The sequence below is a fragment of the Cryptomeria japonica genome, unplaced genomic scaffold (assembly GCF_030272615.1).
Source record: "Cryptomeria japonica unplaced genomic scaffold, Sugi_1.0 HiC_scaffold_243, whole genome shotgun sequence".
Classification (NCBI taxonomy): Eukaryota; Viridiplantae; Streptophyta; class Pinopsida; order Cupressales; family Cupressaceae; genus Cryptomeria; species Cryptomeria japonica.
In genome coordinates this window covers 77,206-82,500 of record NW_026729065.1, presented here as the reverse complement: position 1 = coordinate 82,500, position 5,295 = coordinate 77,206, and the positions used below count along the sequence as shown (strand labels likewise).

At 63.1% G+C, this 5,295-nt stretch overlaps 1 non-coding gene across 1 annotated transcript; it reads right to left on the bottom strand.

Moving 5' to 3' along the window:
• Positions 1–3,464: 3,464 nt before the first annotated feature.
• On the bottom strand, positions 3,465–3,583 carry LOC131869314 (5S ribosomal RNA). Its single transcript, XR_009367703.1, has one exon. It is a non-coding gene; the product is annotated as a 5S ribosomal RNA (ribosomal RNA).
• Between the last annotated feature and the right edge of the window lie 1,712 nt (positions 3,584–5,295).

Genomic DNA, 5,295 nt, shown 5'->3' with positions numbered 1-5,295 from the left:
GAAGTCGGAGCCCGGTTTGCCCCGGGTGCGCACCTCGCGTGCACCTTCGCCGGGGTGGGCACCTTGGTGTGCAGACCTTGGCTGGGTTGCGCGCCCTGGTGGGCACCATGGTGCGCACCAAGGAGCGCTCCGAAGTGTGCTCCAAGGTGCGGCCTGCACGAAGTCGGAGCCCGGTTTGCCCCGGGTGTGCACCTCGGGTGGGCACCTTGGTGCGCATGCCTTGCCTGGGCTGCGCACCAGGGCGGGCTCAAGATGGCACCCGCGTTCCTTTTTTTTCACTATCTTTCAAAACGGAAATTTTAAAATCTCATTTTTTTTTGCCTTTTTCTGGAAATTAGTGAAGGCAGCGCATCAAAGGTGCGCACCTCGCTGCCCACCACGGTGCGCAACGCCGGTGGGCACCCGGGAGTGCTTCGAAGTGTGCTCCAAGGTGCTGCATGCACGTTGTCGGAGCCCGGTTTGCCCCGGGTGCGCACCTCGCGTGCACCTTCGTCGGGGTGGGCACCTTGGCTGGGTTTGCCCCGGCTGCGCTCCGAAGCGGGGTTATTGGAGCGCCGCCTCTTTTTTTGTCGGAGCGTTTGGTGGGGTTTCTCGCATTGGCTCTTCCGAGGCCCGGTTGCCACCCTGGCGCGCACGAAGTCGGAAGTAGGGTTAATTGCCCGGGTGCGCACCTTTGCCAGGGTGGGCACCTTACCTGGGCTGCGCACCAGGGCGGGCTCAAGATGGCACGCGCGTTCCGTTTTTTTCACTATCTTTCAAAACGGAAATTTTAAAATCTCCTTTTTTTTTTGCCTTTTCTGGAAATTAGTGAAGGCAGCGCATCAAAGGTGCGCACCTCGCTGCCCACCTTGGTGTGCTCTGAGGTGCGCACCCGGGAGCGCTACGAAGTGTGCTCCAAGGTGCGGCGTGCACGTTGTCGGAGCCCGGTTTGCCCCGGGTGCGCACCTCGCCTGCACCTTGGCCGGGGTGGGCACCTTGGCTGGGTTTGCCCAGGGTGCGCTCCGAAGCGGGGTTACTGGAGCGCCCCCTCTTTTTTTGTCAGAGCGTTTGGTGGGGTTTCTCGCATTGGCTCTTCCCAGGCCCGGTTGTTGGGTGCGCTCCCACCCTGGCGCGCGCGAAGTTGGAAGTTGGGTTAATTGCCCGGGCGCGCACCTTCGCCAGGGTGGGCACCTTGGTGCGCACACCTTGGCTGGGCTGCGCACCAGGGCGGGCTCAAGATGGCACCAGCATTCCCTTTTTCTCACTATCTTTCAAAACGGAAATTTTAAAATCTCGTTTTTTTTTTGCCTTTTATGGAAATTAGTGAAGGCATCGCATCAAAGGTGCGCACCTCGCTGCCCACCTTGGTGTGCTCCGAGGTGCCCACCACGGTGCACAACGCCGGTGCGAACCCGGGAGCGCCCCGATGTGTGCTCCAAGGTGCGGCGTGCACGAAGTCGGACCCCGGTTTGCCCCGGGTGCGCACCTCGCGTGCACCTTGGTGCGCACACCTTGGCTGGGTTGCGCGGCCTGGTGGGCACCATGGTGCGCACCAAGGAGCGCTCCGAAGTGTGCTCCAAGGTGCGGCGTGCACGAAGTCGGAGCCCGGTTTGCCCCGGGTACGCACCTCGCGTGCACCTTCGCCGGGGTGGGCACCTCGGCTGGGTTGCGCGCCCTGGTGCGCACCAAGGAGCGCTCCGAAGTGTGCTCCAAGGTGCGGCGTGCACGAAGTCGGAGCCCGGTTTGCCCCGGGTGCGCACCTCGCGTGCACCTTCGGCGGGGTTGCGCGCCCTGGTGGGCACCATGGTGCGCACCAAGGAGCGCTCCGAAGTGTGCTCCAAGGTGCGGCGTGCACGAAGTCGGAGCCCGGTTTGCCCCGGGTGCGCACCTCGCGTGCACCTTCGGCGGGGTTGCGCGCCCTGGTGGGCACCATGGTGCGCACCAAGGAGCGCTCCGAAGTGTGCTCCAAGGTGCGGCGTGCACGAAGTCGGAGCCCGGTTTGCCCCGGGTGCGCACCTCGCGTGCACCTTCGCCGCGGTGGGCACCATGGCGTGCACGAAGTCGGAGCCCGGTTTGCCCCGGGTGCGCACCTCGCGTGCACCTTCGCCGGGGTGGGCACCTCGGCTGGGTTGCGCGCCCTGGTGCGCACCAAGGAGCGCTCCGAAGTGTGCTCCAAGGTGCGGCGTGCACGAAGTCGGAGCCCGGTTTGCCCCGGGTGCGCACCTCGCGTGCACCTTCGCCAGGGTGGGCACCTCGGTGCGCACACCTTCTCAATGTTTTCTTGCCTTTTCTGGAAATTGGTGAAGGCAGCGCATCAAAGGTGCGCACCTCGGTGTGCTCCGAGGTGCGAACCCGAGAGCGCTCCGAGGTGCCCACGAAGTCGAAAGTCGGGTTAATTGCATTGTTTTCCCCGGGTGCGCTCCGAGGTGCGCAACATCGGCGCGCACCAAGGAGGGCTCCGAAGTGTGCTCCAAGGTGCGCACGATGGCGTGCACCTCTGGTGCGCACGATTCGGAGCTCGGTTTGACCGGGGTGCGCACACCTTGGCTGGGTTGCGCACCTTTTGTGCGCTCCAAGGTGCGCACGAAGTCGGAGCTCGGTTTGCCCCGGGTGCGCACCTTCGCCAGGGTGCGCACCTTGATGCGCACGCCTTGGCTGGGCTGCGCACCTTGGTGGGCGCCATGGTGCGCACCTTTCGTGCGCTCCAAGGTGCGCACGAAGTCGGAGCTCGGTTTGCCCCGGGTGCGCACCTTGGTGGGCGCCATGGTGCACTCCGAGGTGCCCAAGATTGGTGCGCACCAAGGAGCGCTCCGAAGTGCGCTCCAAGGTGCGCGCGAAGTCGAAAGTTGGGTTAATTGTCCGGTTTGCCTCGGGTGCGCACCTTGCGTGCACCTTCGCCAGGGTGGGCGCCTTGGTGCGCACACCTTGGCTGGGCTGCGCACACCTTGGCACCCGCGTTTCCTTCATTTTAAATTTTTTTTTTTTACAATCTCTCAAGTGGGAAATTCTATAATCTCAACTTTTTTTGCCTTTTCAGGAAACTTTTGAATGGAGCGCATCATTGGTGCGCTCCGAAGTGTGCTCCAAAGCTCTCTCCAGCTGCGTGCACCTGCCCCGGCCGCGCACCCGGCCCCGCCCAGCTTCGCTCACCTGTCCCGGGCGTCTGGTGCGGAACCTTAGAGTAAGAAACATCACCGTGCACCTTGGCCAACGTGCGCGACTCGACCGAGCGCGCACTGGCCGAGGTGCACACCGATTTCACCTGGGTGCGCGCGCAGCACCTCGGGCGCACCGGGGTGCGCGCACAACGCCCGGGTTGCACCGTGGCCTGTGTGCTCGGGGTGCCTCGGGTGCGCGCTCGGTGTCGCCCCCGCGCGCGCGGTAGTGCGGGCAGCGCACCCCGGCCCGGCCCGGCCCCGACGAGAACGCAAACGGGCAAAAGGTTTATTCAAATAGCATTGCGACGCCCGGCGAAAAACTAAAAAAGGGTGCAACACCGGGACTTCCCGGGAGGTCACCCATCCCAGTACTACTCCGGCCCAAGCGCGCTTAACTGCGGAGTTCTGATGGGATCCGGTGCACTAATGCTGGTATGATCGCACCCGTTATGAGCTTGTCGCAGTGTGTACTTAGCAAACCGCGACCCACGTGCGAATCCACCCCGGCCACCCACCCCCGTCGAGGTGCACACCCTCCCTCGCGAAGTGCGCCCCGTTCGCCAAGTGTGAGCCCTGCCCGGGTGCGCGCACCTTGCTAGGGCGTCGGGTGTGCACCCGGCCCGGCCTACGTGCGTGCACCTGGAGGGGGCGTCGTGTGCGTGCAGTGTCCCGTCTGCAACGCGGTGCCCACACACCACCTCGGGCGCAACGACCTGCGCTCACATGTGGGCCGAGTGCACCTTGGTGCATGTTCGGGGCGCCTCGGGTGCACGCTCGATCTTGCCCCGGTGCACCAAGGCGCTCGGTTTGCCCCGGGTGCGCACTTGGTGCAAGGTGGGCACCCAAAATAGGGATCAAGCACCAAAACACAAGTTTCGGGATGCAAAATGGGACCCAAGGACCACAAATGCGTTCCAAGACCCATGATGGGTCCACGAGAACAAAAATGTGTTCCGAGACTTAATAAACAAATATTGGGTTTTAGGAGAAGAAACATGCTCTGATGCCCAAAACGAGAATCGACCCCGAAAAGGCCACAGGCCAAAAGTGGGATGCGAGACAAAAAAAAATGGGACCCGAGGACCAAAATTGGGTTCCCAGGTCGAAGACAGGGCAACCGGACAAGAAACGACCTCTAAGGCTCGAAATGAGTCCCGACGACTAAAACTTGACAAGAAGCACCCATCAGGCACCCAACTCGACACCCATGGGATGCCGACCCACCCGGGCTTCCACCTAGCACACCTTGGCACCCACCCACCCTCGCACCCAACCTCGCACCCAACTTAGCACCTTTGAACCCACATTGGCACTCACCCTGACCCTGGCACCTTGGAACCCACATTGGCACTCACCTTGACCCTGGCACCCACCTTTGCACTCACCTTGGGACCCACCCTGGCTCCCACCTCGGCACCCACCCAGACACCCACCTTGGTTCCTTGGCACCCACCTTGGATCCTTGGCACCCACCCCGACACCCACCTTGGCACGCAACTTGGCTACTTGCCACCCACCTTGGCTCCTTGACGCCCACCCCGACAACCACCCCGTGACCTACCCTGGCTAGGGTTGGTGCACACCCACCCTGGTGCCCACCTTGGCACCCACCCTATGACCCACCTTGGCACGCACCTTAGTACCCACCCCGTTACCCACCCTAGGACCCACCCCGTGACCCACCTTGGCCAGGGTGGGTGCACCCACCCTGGTGCCCACCTTGGCACCCACCCATCCTAGCACCCAGCCTGTGACCGGGCTTGGAACCCAACCTTGCACCCGCACCCGTCTTGGCCAGTGTGGGTGCGCACCCATCCTGGCACCCACGTTGTGACACACCCTTTAACCCACGCACCCTAGCACCCACGTTGGCACCCACCTTGGAACCCAACCTAGCAACTTGGCACCCACCCCGTGACCCACCTTGGCATCCACCATAGCAGTCGCCGACTTGGCACCCACCTCGGCACCCACCTTGACACTTGTGGACCCACCTTGCCACTCACCCTAGCATCGACCCATCCTAGCACCCACCCTGGCACCTTTGCACCCTAGCACTCACCCATCCTAGCACCTAACCTGTGACCCACCTTGACACTCACCCTCGCACCCACCTTGGAACCCAACCTAGCACCCACCCACCCTGACACCAACCCTA